The 15,225-nt window shown below is 41.0% G+C and overlaps 1 protein-coding gene across 1 annotated transcript in view; it reads left to right on the plus strand.

Annotated features, from left to right (window-relative positions):
• Window positions 1–15,225, plus strand: part of LOC122432734 (CREB binding protein) — a 118,663-nt gene that overhangs the window by 31,563 nt on the left and 71,875 nt on the right. The gene's annotated exons all lie outside the window — the stretch shown is intronic.

The raw sequence follows: 15,225 nt of genomic DNA on the forward strand, positions 1-15,225 counted from the left end.
AGCAAAATCATTAGTGTGTGTGAAAGTTGCTCAGTTGTGTTCAACTCTTTGTGACCGCATGGCCTATACAGTCCGTGGAATTCTCTAGGCCAGAATACTGGAGTGGGTAGCCTTTCCCTCCTTCTCCAGAGGATCTTCCCAACCCAGGGATCAAACCCAGGTCTCCTGCATTGCAAGTGGATTCTTTACCAGCTGAGCCACCAGGGAAGCCCACGAATACTGGAGTGGGAAGCGTATCCATTCTCCAGTGAATCTTCCCGGCCCAGGAATCAAACCAGGGTCTCCTGCATTGCAGGTGGATTGTTTACCAACTGAGCTATCAGAGAAGCCCTAAAAATATTAAGTCGCTCATTTTTTTTTCCTGAAAGTATTATAATTTTTTTAAAAAGCTAAAGTCTTTTAATGAGGGAAAGTGTTTCCCCCTTTTTTACTTGCCAGAATGGCCACATAGTTCTGAGTTTTTACCAAATGGATGTTTTCAGTTTTTATAGAAACAAATTTATCCGTTTTTTCCCTTTACGTCTTTTGGGTTTTATGTCATGCTTGGAAATGCTTTTCTATTCCAAAATGGAGTATTATATACTTTTTCCCTTTATACCTTGAATCTTTAACCCAGAATTCATTTTGGCTTGAGTTTCTCTATTAATAGAAATCAAGCTTTGTGTACATTTTTCCAAATTAGTTAGACCAGTGCATTTATTTAGTGTTACTAGTCTATCTTTTTTCTGAGTTGTCTTATCCTGTTCATGCAAGCTTTGTCTTTTATGTCTTTTTATGAGAGTCTTACGTTGCTCAGAAGCATACTATAGTTTTCTTTATAAAAGTAATACACCTTTTTTTTTTTTTTCCTAAGTTAGTTTCTGGATGTATTCATGGGTTTATCCTTGCTTTTGGACATGAGTTCTATTTCATTACCTAATTGACTGTTGTTTTAATATAGGAAAGATGTTAACATATATATGTCACTTCAGTAATCTGGCCACTTGATGGAATTCTCTTGTTCCAATACTTTTTCAGGTGGTTCTCTTAGGTTTTTCCTAGTAGACAGTTATCTTTTGCATTATTGGTACTTTTGTCTTCTCCTTGGCAGTATTTCTACCAGTGTTTATGCTCTTGGGCATCCCTGTCTTGTCTCTGATTTAAATAGAGATGTATGTAGTGTTTTATTATTAAGTATAACGTGAGCTTTGGTTTTCAGTCTTTTTAAATTGGGTCATAATCTATTCCTCATTTGTTGGATGTTGGATTTTATCAGAGTCCCTTTTGACATCTATAATTACCCTGTGATTTTTTTCTCCTTTGTTTTATTTATGTGGCAAATTACCTCAGATTTCCTACTGTCTAGTTGAACCATCTCTGTAATTGTGAAATTAAGTTAATATTTTGCTGGATTTTATTGACTAGCATTCATTTAGAATTTTTGCTTCTCACTAATAGTGAGATTGATCCCTAATTCGTTTTTGTCTGTTTTGTCAGGTTTTCTGATCAGAGTTGTGTTAAATTGGTCAGAAAGAGTTTGGAAGATGTTCATATCTGTTCTCTGAAACAGTTTGGAATTTAAGTGATCTGTTCCTTGAAGAACTGAGAAGCTTCATCTATACAAAAGCTGTATGGGTCTGAAGTTTTTCTCCCTAGAGGGTGACTTAAGATCTTTGACAGTACTCCATTAGACTCTTGGTCTTGAATCAATATCTTTTTGTTTTAGAAAAATTTAAGTTTGTTTTTATTCTGAGGAAACACTCAAAGCATTTAACTTCTACTCTTCATTAAAAATAAAAAGTGGGTACTACTCCCATTTTACAGATTAGAAATAGAAGCACACAGAATGGAGAGGAGAAATTATTTCATTTAAATCATATCATTCTTTGTTAACATTATTGGCATGTTGTTGAAATGGCTTGTGTTTTCTATTTTAAATGTTTTCTTTAAGAGTCGCACAAAATTAGGAATGAGAAAGTGGAAATAATCACAAACATCATGGACGGCTTCCCTTGTGGCTCAGCTGGTGAAGAATCCACCTGCAATGCAGGAGATCTGGGTTCGATCCCTGGGTTGGGCAGATCCCCTGGAGAAGGGAAAGGCTACCCACTCCAGTATTCTGGCCTGGAGAAATCCATGGACTGTATAGTCCATGGGGTCACAGAGAGTCGGACACGACTGAGTGACTTTCACTATCCCTATCAGCCAGGCTTTGTGGAATCCTCTCCTGGCTGTGCTGGCTGATCATGGGGAGTTGATCAGCACCCCTCCGCTACCTCCATTCTGCGTGCCTCCGTTTCAACCGTAGGAAACCTCATATGTTACCTTTTTGGTAGCATGCTCTACTTTTCTGTAGAGAATCAAAACTTGTCTTTTAGGAGGAGAGCAAAAAATATATTTAAAGTGGGGATTGGAAGCTGTACGCAAGTTCTCTTGCCTGGAGGTGTTGTTGCCGTGCTCAGAGAGGTGGCAGAGGAAGCAGACACTGATAGGAAGAGGAAAGTATTGCGGAGTATCTGGGCAAGGGGTCTAGAGTCTGTCCAGTTCCAAGGCTGGTAAGTGCTTTTGCAGCTTCAGAAATCCCTTCAGTCCTTTCTTATAAGTAGTGTATAAGAAATAAGGGACCAAAATAGTTTGTATGGTAAGCCCTCTTCACAAAGGGTTAGATTAGGACTTGTTTTTGATAAGGCTTTTGGAATATTATTCTTTTTTTAGAAAGTAGTTAGAAAACAGGGGCCTGGCTTTCCCTAGAGCTGTCCCATAGGGATGAAGGTTTTGATTTAGATCTAGACCCCCTGGTCAGTCAGCCAGCATTTTGGTCAGATGGGATAAAGCAGTGTTTCTCAAACTTGGCGTCCAGCACAGTCACTGCGGGCTTGGTAACCCAGCGTGCTGGGGCTCCCCAGAGTTCCTTCTTCAGTAGGTTTGGGGTACGGCCAGCTCCTAGGTGACTTTAGTTGCTGCTGGGACTGCACTCCCAGAACTGTCGTGCTGAAGGGATGGATTAGCAGCATGTTGTCACGACGGGAGGAGTAGAGCCAAATTGGTTATCGGGATGAGTGACCCGCCTTTTCTATTTTGGAATGATAATTGAACATTTCTAACATTTAGTAGCAAGAGAAATAATCCTGTACGTTTGTCTGATGCTTTTCTCTTTTTCATGTAATGTCATCTCATCTAATCCTTGAAGTAGCACCAAAAAAAAAAAAAAAAGGATATTCTTTATTAAGTAAATCCTAATTTGGCCTTTCTGAAAAAGATCACAGTGGAAGTAGCTGGTGACTTTATAGAACAAAAGAACTGAAAGCTTAGAAATACTCCAGTGAGCTGTGGTATGATTATAGAGCTATTGTAGACACAGGTTTTGGTAAAAATGTTAAGCAGTCTTCTACTGGTTCAGTCATCTTAGCATGACTTTCACAGAGGATATGTGAGTCAGGATGTGCTGAACTTCCCATGATACTTATGCATGAATTTATTTTTAATGAGATTGTATATGTGCGGGTCATGGCTTTGCACAGAGAGCCCTGGCCAGCTGCTGCTCCTGTCCCCGCTGTCGTCTCATCTTCATCTTCAGCGGTGGTCCAGGCCGCCTCCCCACACGGAGTGCAGCTGAGTGCTTGAGAGCAGAGGTTGGAATCTGGACTCCCTGCATCACTAATTGTTAGCCATGGGAAAATCATGTAATCACTCTGCGTGTTAATTGTTTGTCTTTTAAATGAGCATAATAGTAATATCTGCCTTTGAGAATTGTGTAGATTGAAAGAGGATAGTAATATCTATCTCATAGAATTGATGTGCTGATTAAATGAGAATGGGGTATGTATAGTTCTTGGTGTCTGGGTTTACTGAAAACTTTCAGAGAAGACTGGGTTAGCTAGCTGGCCAGATGCTTTCTTACCTAAAGGATTTGAGATAATTAACATTTGAAGTGATGAGACTGCTTTTCTGCTGTTTTCAGAGAATTATTTTTTAATTAAAAACATAATTGATTAAACAAAAATTGTAGGTCTAGAGAAGAAACCACTGCCAATAATCCTATCACCCACTTCATAATTGGTATTAACTTTTTGATGTTTTCCCTAGCAGTCTTTTATCCATAATTACCTCTTTTTAAAATCGGAGTTGGAGTTACTTTTCTTTTTTTCAATTGACTTTGTAACTGATTATTTTCTGTAGCATAAACTGAATGTTTTGCAAAATAGCAACATTGAGTTCTTTGATTTGATAAGTCTCTAGGGTGACTACTTTGAAGAGCATACTTGTAAGAAAAACCAATCAACCCTATTACTTTCTAACTAGAGGTCAACAATTAGGATCGGGGGTTAGAGACCTACATGTATTAATTTTTAAAATACTTATTGTTTTACTTTTATTATTTTTAAAAGTATAATTTACATAGAGTGAAATGCACAGATCTGAAGCGTTACAGTTTGATTTGTCAAGACTCATGCCAATGTTATCCATACCCCTATCACGATACAGGGCGAATCATTAGCCAAAAAGTCCCTTTGGTATTCCTCACCACCCATTTCTTCACCGTGGAGGAGTTTTACCTGTTCTCAAACTTCATATAAATGGAATTTGGTAGTGTGGGGCTTGTTTTTGGTGGGGCTTCTTTTTTACTCAGAGTTTTTTTGAGATTCATGCATGTTGTTGCCTGAATTCAATAGTTCTTTTTACTGTTGGTGTTCCATTGTGTGAATATACCATGATTGCTTATTTAGTTTCCTATTCATGGACATTGTGGTGGTTTCTAGTTTGGAGCTGTTAAGAATAAAGCTTCTGTGAACACTTTTGTATAAGTCTTTGTGTGGACATATAAGTTTTCATTTCTCTTGGATAAATAACTAGGAATGGAATTGACTGGATAAGGAGGGGTCTGTTTCTGGATTATAGTCCAGGAGTCAGCAAATTTGTAGCCCATAGGCCAAATGTGGCCCATAACCTAAGAATGGTTTTTATGTTTCTAAAGGATTGGTTAAAAAACAAACAACTAAAGAAAAGAATGAGGGATGGAAACCACAGGTTACCTGCTAAGACTAAACTATTTACTAATGACTTTTACAGAAAGTCTGACACCCCTCTTCGAGTCTGTTCCATTGATCTGTTTATTTTATATGTGTGTGTGTATATATATAGCTTATTTATTTATTTATGGCTGCGCTGGGTCTTTGTTGCTACATGCTTTCTCTCGTTGTGACAAAGAGGGGCTGCTCTCCAGGTGCAGTGCGGGGGCTTCTCACTGCAGTCGCTTCTGCTGTCGTGGAGCACGGCTCTCGGACTTGTGGGCTCGGTAGTTACGGCACGTGGGCTGAGTTGCTCCATAGCATGTGGGATCTTCCTGGATCAGGGATCAAATTCTCATTTCCTGCATTGGCAGGTGGATTCTTTACCACTGAGCCACCAAGGAAGCCCTGGTCTGTTTATTTCTTTAGCTTTTTAGTAAGTATTAAAATCAAATTGTTTAATTTCTCATTTTCATTTGTTTGATGTCTAGATTTTGTCTAGAAGAAAATTAGGGTTAGGGTTAGGGTTAGGTTGTTTGTTGCTAATATAGAGAAATAGAATTGATTTTTCTTTATTAACATTATATCCTGTAACTTTTCTTAAGTCACTTGTTAGCTCTACTTATGTGATAGATGCCTTAGAATTTTCTAGGTCATGTTGTCTTTGTAAAATAGAGGCAGTTTTACTTCTTCCTTTCTAATTGGTGTGCTTTTTATCTTTTTGGCTTCACTGCTCTGCCTGAGACCTTCAGTACAGTGTTTAATCAAAGTGTTGAGAGCTTGCACCCACTGTCTTATCCTTGATCTGTGGAGGAAAACAGTCTTCCATTAAGTATGGTGTTAGTTGTAGGCTTTTAAAGATCCCCTTCGTCAGGATGTTGCTGAGCCTTTTTATCATAGATGATTGTTGAATTTCATCAAGTATTTTCCTGCATCTGTTGAGAGGATCAGGGGGGGTTTCTTTATTCTGTTAATGTGGTAAAGTGCATCTTTCTGAATTTTGAACCAACCTTACATTCCTGGGATAACCTCCCTCGATTGTGATGTGTTATCCATTTTATGTACTGCTGGATCTTATTTATTAAAATATTGTCTTGGTATTTATGCTTCTATATTCATGAGGGATATGGGTCTGTAATTTTCTTGGCAGTATCTCCTGATTTGCTTTACTATCAAGGCTATGCTCTTTTGTTCTCCCTTACTTTTCTATGAGAGGTTAGTATTGTTTCTTTAAATATTTAATACAATTCACCAGTGAGACCACCTGGGTCTGGAGTTTTCCTTGTGAGAAGATTTCAAATTATGATTCAATTAATAGGTACAGATTATTTCGATTTTTCATTTCTTCTTGTGTTAATTTTGGTAATTTTTTTTTTTTCAAGGAATTTATCCATTTAATCTCAGGTCTTTAACTTACTTAGCAGTGAAGTATTCATAATATTCCCCTGATTTCCTTTTAATGGCTATAGAATCTGTAATAATGTCCAGATAATGTCCCTCTTTCAATCTGATATTTATACTTTTGTGTTTCTCTCATTTTCCTCTGATGAGTCTGGAGAGGAATTTGTCAACTGGATTGATATTCTCAGACAGCCAACTTTTGACTTGTCAACATTCTCATTTTCTATATCATTGATTCTCTTTATTTTCTTTCTTCTGCTTTGGATTTTTTTTTTTTTTTTGCTCTTTCTAACTTCTTGGGGTAGGTGCTTAGATCCTTGATTTTAGACCTTTCAATATTAACATTTGAGCAATAAATTTCATCTTAAATTTGTTCTACGCTGCATTTGATAAATTTTGATAGAGTTTTATCATTTAGTTCAAATATGTTAATATTGTACTTGTGATTTCTTTGACTCATATTTTTTATGTAGAAGTTGTGTTGCTTAATTTTCAAATATTTGAGATTTTTGCAGATACTATTTTGTTACTGATTTCTAATTCCACTGTGGTCAGAGAACGTGCTGTATATAATTTTTGCCCTTTGAAATCTCCTGAGATGGCTGGATGGCATCACCGACTCGATGGACATGAGTTTGAGTAATTTCCGGAAGTTGGTGATGGACAGGGAGGCCTGGCGTGCTGTGATTCTTGGGGTCGCAAAGAGTCGGACACGACTGAGCAACTGAACTGAACTGAAGTGAACTGAGTGAGGCTTGTTCTATGGCCCAGCATATGGTCTGTCTTGATGAATATTCTGCATATGCTTGAAAAGAATATGCAGTTGTAGGGTGTAGCTTGTAAATGTCAATTGGAGTAAGTTGATTGTGTTCAAATCAGCTACATCTTTACTGATTTAAGTTAAGAACATTTTGGGTTATTATGTCCTCCTGATGAGTTTTGTATCATTCTCAATGTTTCTCTTTATTTCTATCTTTGTCTCATTAACACAGCTACTCTCATTCTTACTAATATCTGCAAAGGATGTCTTTACCCTTTTGTCCATGTCTTTGAAGTGTGTCTTGTATAAAGAACATGTAGTCAGAACTTGTTTTTGATTTATTCTGACAGTCTTTGTCTTTGAGTGGAGGGTTTAGTTTATTTACATGAAATGTTGATGCAGTTACACAGTTAGACTTAGGTCAGTATCTTGCCATTTGTTTTCTGTTTGTCCCTTCTGCATTTAGTTCTTTTTTTTTTTTTCCTCTGTTTCTTTCGTGCTCTCCTTTTGAAGGCTGATTCCAACATCTTTGTCATCTCTGTGTTTGCAGTCTTTTGTTCGTTTTTAAAATATATATAATTCCCAGTGATGGGTCATATTTTCCTGCCTCTTGGAATGTTTAGTGATTTTTGATTATGTAGTAGACATGGTGGATATGTTGTTGAATAAGAGTTTTGTTGTCTTTCTTTAGAGTGTGTTGGGTTTGTTCTGGGAGACATTTGACTCTGCCCTTCGTATTCCTCTTGGGTGCTTTTCCTTCAGTGCAGATATTTTAGGAGCAATTTGATTCTAAAGCCCAGCCGTTAACGTATCTCAGACTTGAACATACCTTTGGGCAGGGCTTCCTAAACTTTATGATTTGCAGATCACCTGGGGGTCTTGTTAAGGTGCACATTCTGCTCTGGGAGGTCTTGGGGGTGGGGTGCTGTGAGTCTGCTTTTCTCACCAGCTCTGGGAGGGGCAGGCGGTGTGGCTGTGCCATCTAGGCACTGGGAGGTCTCTCCATCTTGATGGTGTAGCGTAATTAGGGTGTGTAATGAGTGCCCATTGGTGACCGAATACATCACATTTCAGAAGTTATCTTTCATTTCTTTCCTTGTTTAGTGCGTAAAGTTAGGAAGTACTAAACTTAACATTCTTTGTGTAAATGGGTCCAAAGCATGACTTCAAGGATCGACTTCTCCAAAATGTTTCTGCAATATTTTGGAAAGAGTTGCATTTACTGTAGACAGTAATTTGCTGTCCATCTGTCACAAAGTTAAAACATTTAGGGTTTTTATGTTGATTATCGTGTAATACTTCTGGCATTTTCAGAAGTATGTAATGACTGTAACATAAAATTGCAGTTTGATCCTTTTATGAACAAGGATAACAGTTACTGTGTTTTCCTTTTTGAACTATAGTCAGAAAAGAGCAGGCAAGGAGTGACATTTCTGGGGCACTGGTTATACTGGACTCTGTTCTAGGTGTCTTTGCAGCGTAATCTTGATTCTTCTCATGTTTAGTAATCCTGTGAGGTACATGCCATATCCGCTTTGCACATGGAATAAAATATTCTGAGCCACTTTTCTGTCTCCCAGGAAATTATTCAAGATGACACATGTTAGTGGCAGACTTTGACTTACAACCCATCCATGTCTGACTCCAAGGTCTGTATTTTTTCTTCACCATTTTGTCTGTGATATACCAGGATTCAAAATAAGGTGAGAAAGTGCATAATACCCAATTTTCTGTATATGAATCAGATTTGACCCCCATCTACAAGATTTATAGAATAGATAACTTGGAGAGTGAATCTGATTTCCCAGGAGTACTTTTTGTTGTACAAAAGGATTTGCTGTTTACATCCTTTTAGAAACACACTCATGTATACTGTACTGTGAGCCTTGCCTGTGGTCTGATTGGGCTGTAGCTCTCCGTCTGAAACAGTAATTCAGCCAAGCAAGATTTGCAAGACCCATAACAAAGTTGATTTTTCTAGCTAGTGAAAATGTTTTTACCTCCCATGTAGGAGGCCAGCATGGTTATAATTACTTTTAATGTGATGTTTTGAAGTGATCTTGCCTCTTAAAATTTTTTTTAAAATAATACTGCTACTATAGCAAAGAAAGGTTTCATTTGTGATTTTCTGGGTTTTTAAATTTTCAAAACACACCAAAGAATGATAGAATCAATATGTTTCCGTTAAATTAACACGTTTATATTTATCAGATTTATTCTTCACAGTCTTTTTTTTTTTTTTTTAATTTTTATGTTGGCTGTACCACGAGACTTGTAGGATCCTAGTTCCCCAACCAGGGACCAAACCTAGGCCCGTGGCAGTGAAAGTGCTAAGTCCTAACCACCAGAGAATTCCCTTTTCATTTTTAAAGTAGACATTTTTTAAGAACAGTTCTAGATTTGTAGAAGAACTGGAAGACGGTTTTAAGGATTCTTATACCTCTTCCTCCCCCCATTTCATTTTCTCCTGTTATTACATTTGTATATAACATTTGTGTATTTGTCACAACTATTGAGCCAATATTGATACGAAATCCATAAAGATTTCCTTAATTTTCCCCTAATGTCCTTCTTTCTTAAGGGTCCGATACCACGTTAATTATGTCTCCTTAGGCTCCTCTTGGCTAGGACATTTTCTCTGCCCTTCCTTGTTTTTTATTATTTTGACAGTTTTGAAGAGGACTGGTCAGGGGTATTTAGAATTTCCCATTGTGATATCATTCTGTGATGACTGGGGTTTTAGACTTACGGTGTTGGGGAAGGAAGATCATAGAGATACAGTGCCATTCTTACCACATCATGGCAAAGGTACATATTGTCATCGTGGCTGATCGGTCGTGTGGCTCACCTGGGCTGGGTCGAGTCTCCACTCTGCCGGACCATCCCCGCTCCCTTGTGGCCTGTCCTCTTGGAAAGAAATCACCATGCGCAGCCCCCACTTAAGGGGTAGGGGTGGACTCCGCCTCCCTTATGGGGGGCGGGGCGCGTCTGTCTGTGTAACTTATCTCGAATGCTCCTGCACAGGAGATTTGTCTCTTTATAGGTTTTTTTTTAATAAATAAAATCAAATCTAACAGATTAAAAATCTACATGTCTTATGTATGTTATACATGGCACACTATACATATTCGTCTCATTTTTCAAAAACTTGGTATTATTAAAATTGATAATACAGATTTGATTCATTTATTTTAAACATCTGTCCGTGCAACTTTTACAGTTCTTCCTTAATTTTTTTGTATTACAGTTTTTCTGTATTGTTTGTGCAGGGTTTTGAATATATATGTAACACACTGAGAACTTTGCCTTTTACAAGAACTTGAAGCAGTGGGTATAGTTGAATCTGAGATACAAGAGATTTTTGTTTTAGTAATTTTTAAAATGAAGATTACTCACCAGTGGAGTTTTTCCCCTCGCATTTTTTATTTTTCTTTGCTCTTGTTTGTGACACTTGGTAAAATGAAGTCTGTGCGTGCAAACGTTCTTTCTCCTCCCTTTGGCTTTGTGCTGAGGAGTGAGCACCCTTCCTGAATGTTCTAAAGAATGAGTGTCCAGCATGCTCCGGACACACCAGGCAGAGCTGTCAGTTGGTTGTTGATGACATTTCTGTTCAGGAGGTACAGGTCGTTATCGGTGGATTATAATTCCAAAGTCACAGTTCTGTGTTAGTACACCTGTGCCCAGTGTTACATATTTTAGGGGAGGAATGTGGCCCTTGGGTCTGTAGTTTTTGATGAATGGCATACCGCGGTGGTTGCTTTGTTATTTACTTGGTGGAAACTTCATACCCTCAGTAACAAGCCATTTCATTTATGTTTTTCTGCCAAGTTTTTGAAGAATGAACTGGGAGGCAAGCCATGTAAAGTCCTAGAGTAAGATAAGAGAGATGATACTGAGAAATGCCAACCTCAGACACGATATTGGAATCACTGACTTGAAATCGTTAACAGTTACGGTGCAAGCCCGCCTGTTCTCAGTTTTGTAGAAAATCTATTCACTTTAGAGAATCCTGTCTGAGGTTAGAGATTTTCTGTGCTCTGTTTTTGGAAAGAGATAGTAAAGCCACCTCAAGATTGCACAGTGCTTTGTGGTTTTCAGCGCGTTTTCCTCTGCACTCTCCCATTTGAGTCGGAAACAGGAAGTCTGGGCAGCCCTGCGTGCCTGGTGTACAGGGGCGCTGGTCTCGGTGGGCCGCGGGGAAGCGCTGGGTGTGGCGATAAGGGGCAGGCCAGGGGAAGGTCTGGAGTCTTGTTTTCTCCCCAGAGAACTTGGCACACTTTGCCTGAAGACTGACTATAGAATGGGAGGTGCTGGCCAGCTTGGCAGTTGTCAGGGTGTGGCTGCTGCTGCCGCACGTGGGTTCATTGAAGGAAAGGTGTGGGGGTGGGAGTGGCTGGAAGCGCGTGGCCGTGACTCTCAGGTCAGTCTGTCTGGATCTGACTGGAGACGTCACAGCAGTTTCCATTCCAGTCTGTCGTGTTGCAGGGCTGCTCTTGAGAGACAGAGCTTACCTCTTATAAGTAATTATCAGCATTAATAGCCAGCTTACTTCTGTTCTTCCCAGTCTTGATGTTCCTTTTAATTAATACCTTAGACTTGTCAGTCAGCTCCCAGCCAGATGGCTGGTCATCTAGTCCAATTGTTGTGGGTATTTGAGTGGAGAGACTTTGAAACTGTGAGAGTAACTCCTCTGTGGTGGATACCCAGGGATGTCTTACCGTGTTCTCATTCACGGTGCTGGCCCTGAACCGCAGCCACCACTGATGAACATTAGTGGTTACTGCTCAGCCCGCTGCTCGGGGCCCATCTCAAGTTGGCCCACCTGAGCTGTTTGTCTGCCTGCCCCTCCCTCCCCAGACTCCATTGAGCAGTCGGGGTTGGTGCCACCTGCCAGCAGCACGCACATGTTTCCTTGTAGCTCGTGTCTCTTGCCTTGGGCTCGAGAGGACATGGCCCCGCGTGCTCTGCACCGCCACCAGCCCCCAGTGTCCCCTTGTAGAAGGTGCTGGTAGGTGTCATTCTTGTAAGTGATAAGCATGTGTATCACCACCACCTTTTCACTTCCACTGTGCCGAAGGTCAGAGCATCATTCTGGGAGCTTTGAGCTCAGAGGCAGGTGGGCATCAGTGAGTGGGCAGGTGCGATAGATGCTGGACCCACTCCTTGCTCGGAAGGTCTGCTCCCTAAACAGGTACTCTCCACTGTCAGTGCATCTCACTGTTGAAACCTGGGAGCCAGACACGTTCTGCTGAGTCCCTTGCGACCCATTCCCTTGCCTGCTGCTCTCCAGGGCTCAGGTGCCAGGTGGAGTCAGAGGAAGTGGTATTCCTTGCTGCCTGGACCAGAGTGCAGAAAACAGGAGTTCTTTGTGCCTTTGTTGAATCACGAGTCACTCACGCAGTTTCCGAGTTGATAAACATTAGCAACTAGAGCAGCACACCGTGTGTTACATCCCGACTGGCTGTTAACTGCATTTGCTTCTCTCTTCCTTCCTTCCAGCCTTTCTTGCCAATGGGAGTGTAGATGTCTGAGTGGCTAAGCCTCATTCAGGCTTTTTTATGGTCACATGTATAATACATTAGAGCAAAGTGTGACAACCTACAGCCATGTTATAACTGTGGTGAGTTTAATTTAAATTCCCACCCAGGAGTAATCTCTGGCAGTCATAATCAGTTTGATCTACCTAGTTTGATTCAGTGTCTGATGATGGGTTAAAATTAATATTTTAAATACAGCTGTGCAGCCCATCAGTGGGTCATATTATTGTGAGCAGTCAGAATGTTTGAGTAGAGAATGACTTAAAAACAACTTTTCCTCCTTAGATAAAATAATGCTTTGTGGAGAGAATTGGACAATATAGAAAATGTTTAAAAAATAAAAACCACCTCTAAACCCTTTATTACTTATTTTGGTGTTCTCTTCCATGCTCTGCGTGTATCTGTGTACACACGTGTGCATGTGTTATGGGGATTATATGTTTTTATCCTTTTTTTTTTTTTAACTTAGTGTACAAGGGCCATTTTCCCCTTGTCAGTAATAGGTGAGTTTTTATAGTAAAAGAACTATTTTACCTTAAATGCCACTGCCACTGCTTTACATTGATTTTGCACTTTGCCTTTGCGAGAGCTTTCACATAAGTTATCTCTAGGAATGAGGCACCGAGTGTATGAAGTGTTACGGTACCTCTGTGTGTCCTCAGAGCTGTGTCTGCCCCAGTGGACATGACCAGGAGCACTTCACTGTACCGAGTGTGTTTTTATTAGGACCTGACACAGCTTGGATTTTGGTTAGAAGTAGAGCCACATGTGTTTGAAACGACGACATGTCTTTGTGTTTTATGGCTTGAGATTTATGGTGTTTAGTAAGCTGGGCAGGACTTGACTTCATCCCCTTCGTTCCTCCTCTTGCAGCCGAGGAGGCCCCAGAGAACACTGGGCCCGTGGCCTCCCCTGCCTCCTGGGACTCTCCTCCTGCCCCGCCAGGAAGCTCAGAGCCTGCCTGTTTCCAGAGCTGGTTCAGTTTTCCTGCCTCAGTGGAGTGGAAGAACAGAATTCTGTGAAATGTCAGCTTTCTTTCTCTTTCAGATTCTACTGGAAATAATCATGGGGTCTGGTCCCCCGCAGCCTGCTTTGCATATTCGATCCCATCTTTAGTTACCTCTCCTTCCCCTGAATTCCCTTGTTACCTGTGTGAGCATCTCCTTGTTCCTCTGCTGTCTCTCCTGTCTGCTGTGTTTCATCATTCTTCAGGTAGTTTGTAAATCCACAGAGGAGGGTTCTTCTTGGCCTAATAGAGTTCTCCCCATAGAGGGTTGGGGTAAGGTTTATTGAAAGCTTGGCATTCTCTTCTGCTGTGCTGTAGCTGAGCTGCAGTGTAAATTAAAATTTATCCTTCTACACATTCATTCTTTACAAAATAGAATGCTTTGTTCTCATGTTTTTCCCTTTTCTCTCCTACTCTTTTATCATCTTTTCCTCTTTCCTCCTCTTTCTCCATAACCACTGTGGGCAGGGCTTGGTTTTGACTCATAAAGAGGCTGCTTTCCTACCTTAAGAAAATATTAGGACTTGAAGAATTAGGAGAAGTGACCAATTTTGAGTTTCATTGCCCTCACCTTGGCTTGGTGGTACTTCCTTGCAACACAGTCTGGGAGGTGGCGTGGAGGATGTGAAGCTGTGGAAAGCCTGGGGTCTGTGACAGGAATGCCCTGCAGAATCTGGTCTCCTGGACGGGCCGCTGGCCACCCCACAGGGACCACGGCCTCAGTGAGATCCTCCCAGGCCAGGGGCCGCACTTGGCCACGCAGACTCCGAATCTCCAGCTTCCTGTCCCCGTCGATAGCTGGGCCTTCCAGGATATGGATATCAGACGATTCAGCATTGATTTTGTTTGTTTGTTATGGCTGCACCGGGTCTCTGTGGCTGCCTGTGGGCGCTCTCTAGTCGCGTGGGCTTCTCACTGTGGTGGCTGGGCTTGTTGCGGGGCACTAGAGTGGCTTCAGTAGTTGGGGCTTACGGGCTTAGTCGCTCTGTGACGTGTGGAATCTTTCTGGGTCAGGGATCAAACCCGTGTCCCCTTCGTTGGCAGGCGAATTTTTAACCACTGGACCACCAGGGGAGTCCCGCACTGATTTTTTAAAACCAGAGAAGTCACTGGTTTTAGGATCCCAGGGAACTTGAAAGATCACCGAGTGGCCATCTAAATGCTTCATGTTTTGTGGCTGAGGAGAACTGAAACTTGGAGGGAACAAGAGGTTTGTCTCAGTCACACAGCTGATTAGAGGCAGATTCAGGATTAGTTCTCCCTGACCTTGGCCTGCTGCTCTGCTTGTGAGTTAGTGCAGACTGTACCCTGGAGAGCTGGTGTCTACCTGTAGTGACCTATGAGGGATACCAACATTGTTAGGGCATTTTTATTGCCAGAAGTTTCTGGAACAGAGGCCAGCTGAGGCCTTGGCGGTGGTCTGCTGTCCTGTCATCTTCCCTTTAGGAGCTTCCATGTCTTTCTAAGTCACACTCTGCTCACACACCACCCAAGGGCAGTACCATGAAAGTCACTGCGTACTTCTTTCCACCC

The sequence above is a fragment of the Cervus canadensis genome, chromosome 32 (genome assembly GCF_019320065.1).
Source record: "Cervus canadensis isolate Bull #8, Minnesota chromosome 32, ASM1932006v1, whole genome shotgun sequence".
NCBI lineage: Eukaryota > Metazoa > Chordata > Mammalia > Artiodactyla > Cervidae > Cervus > Cervus canadensis.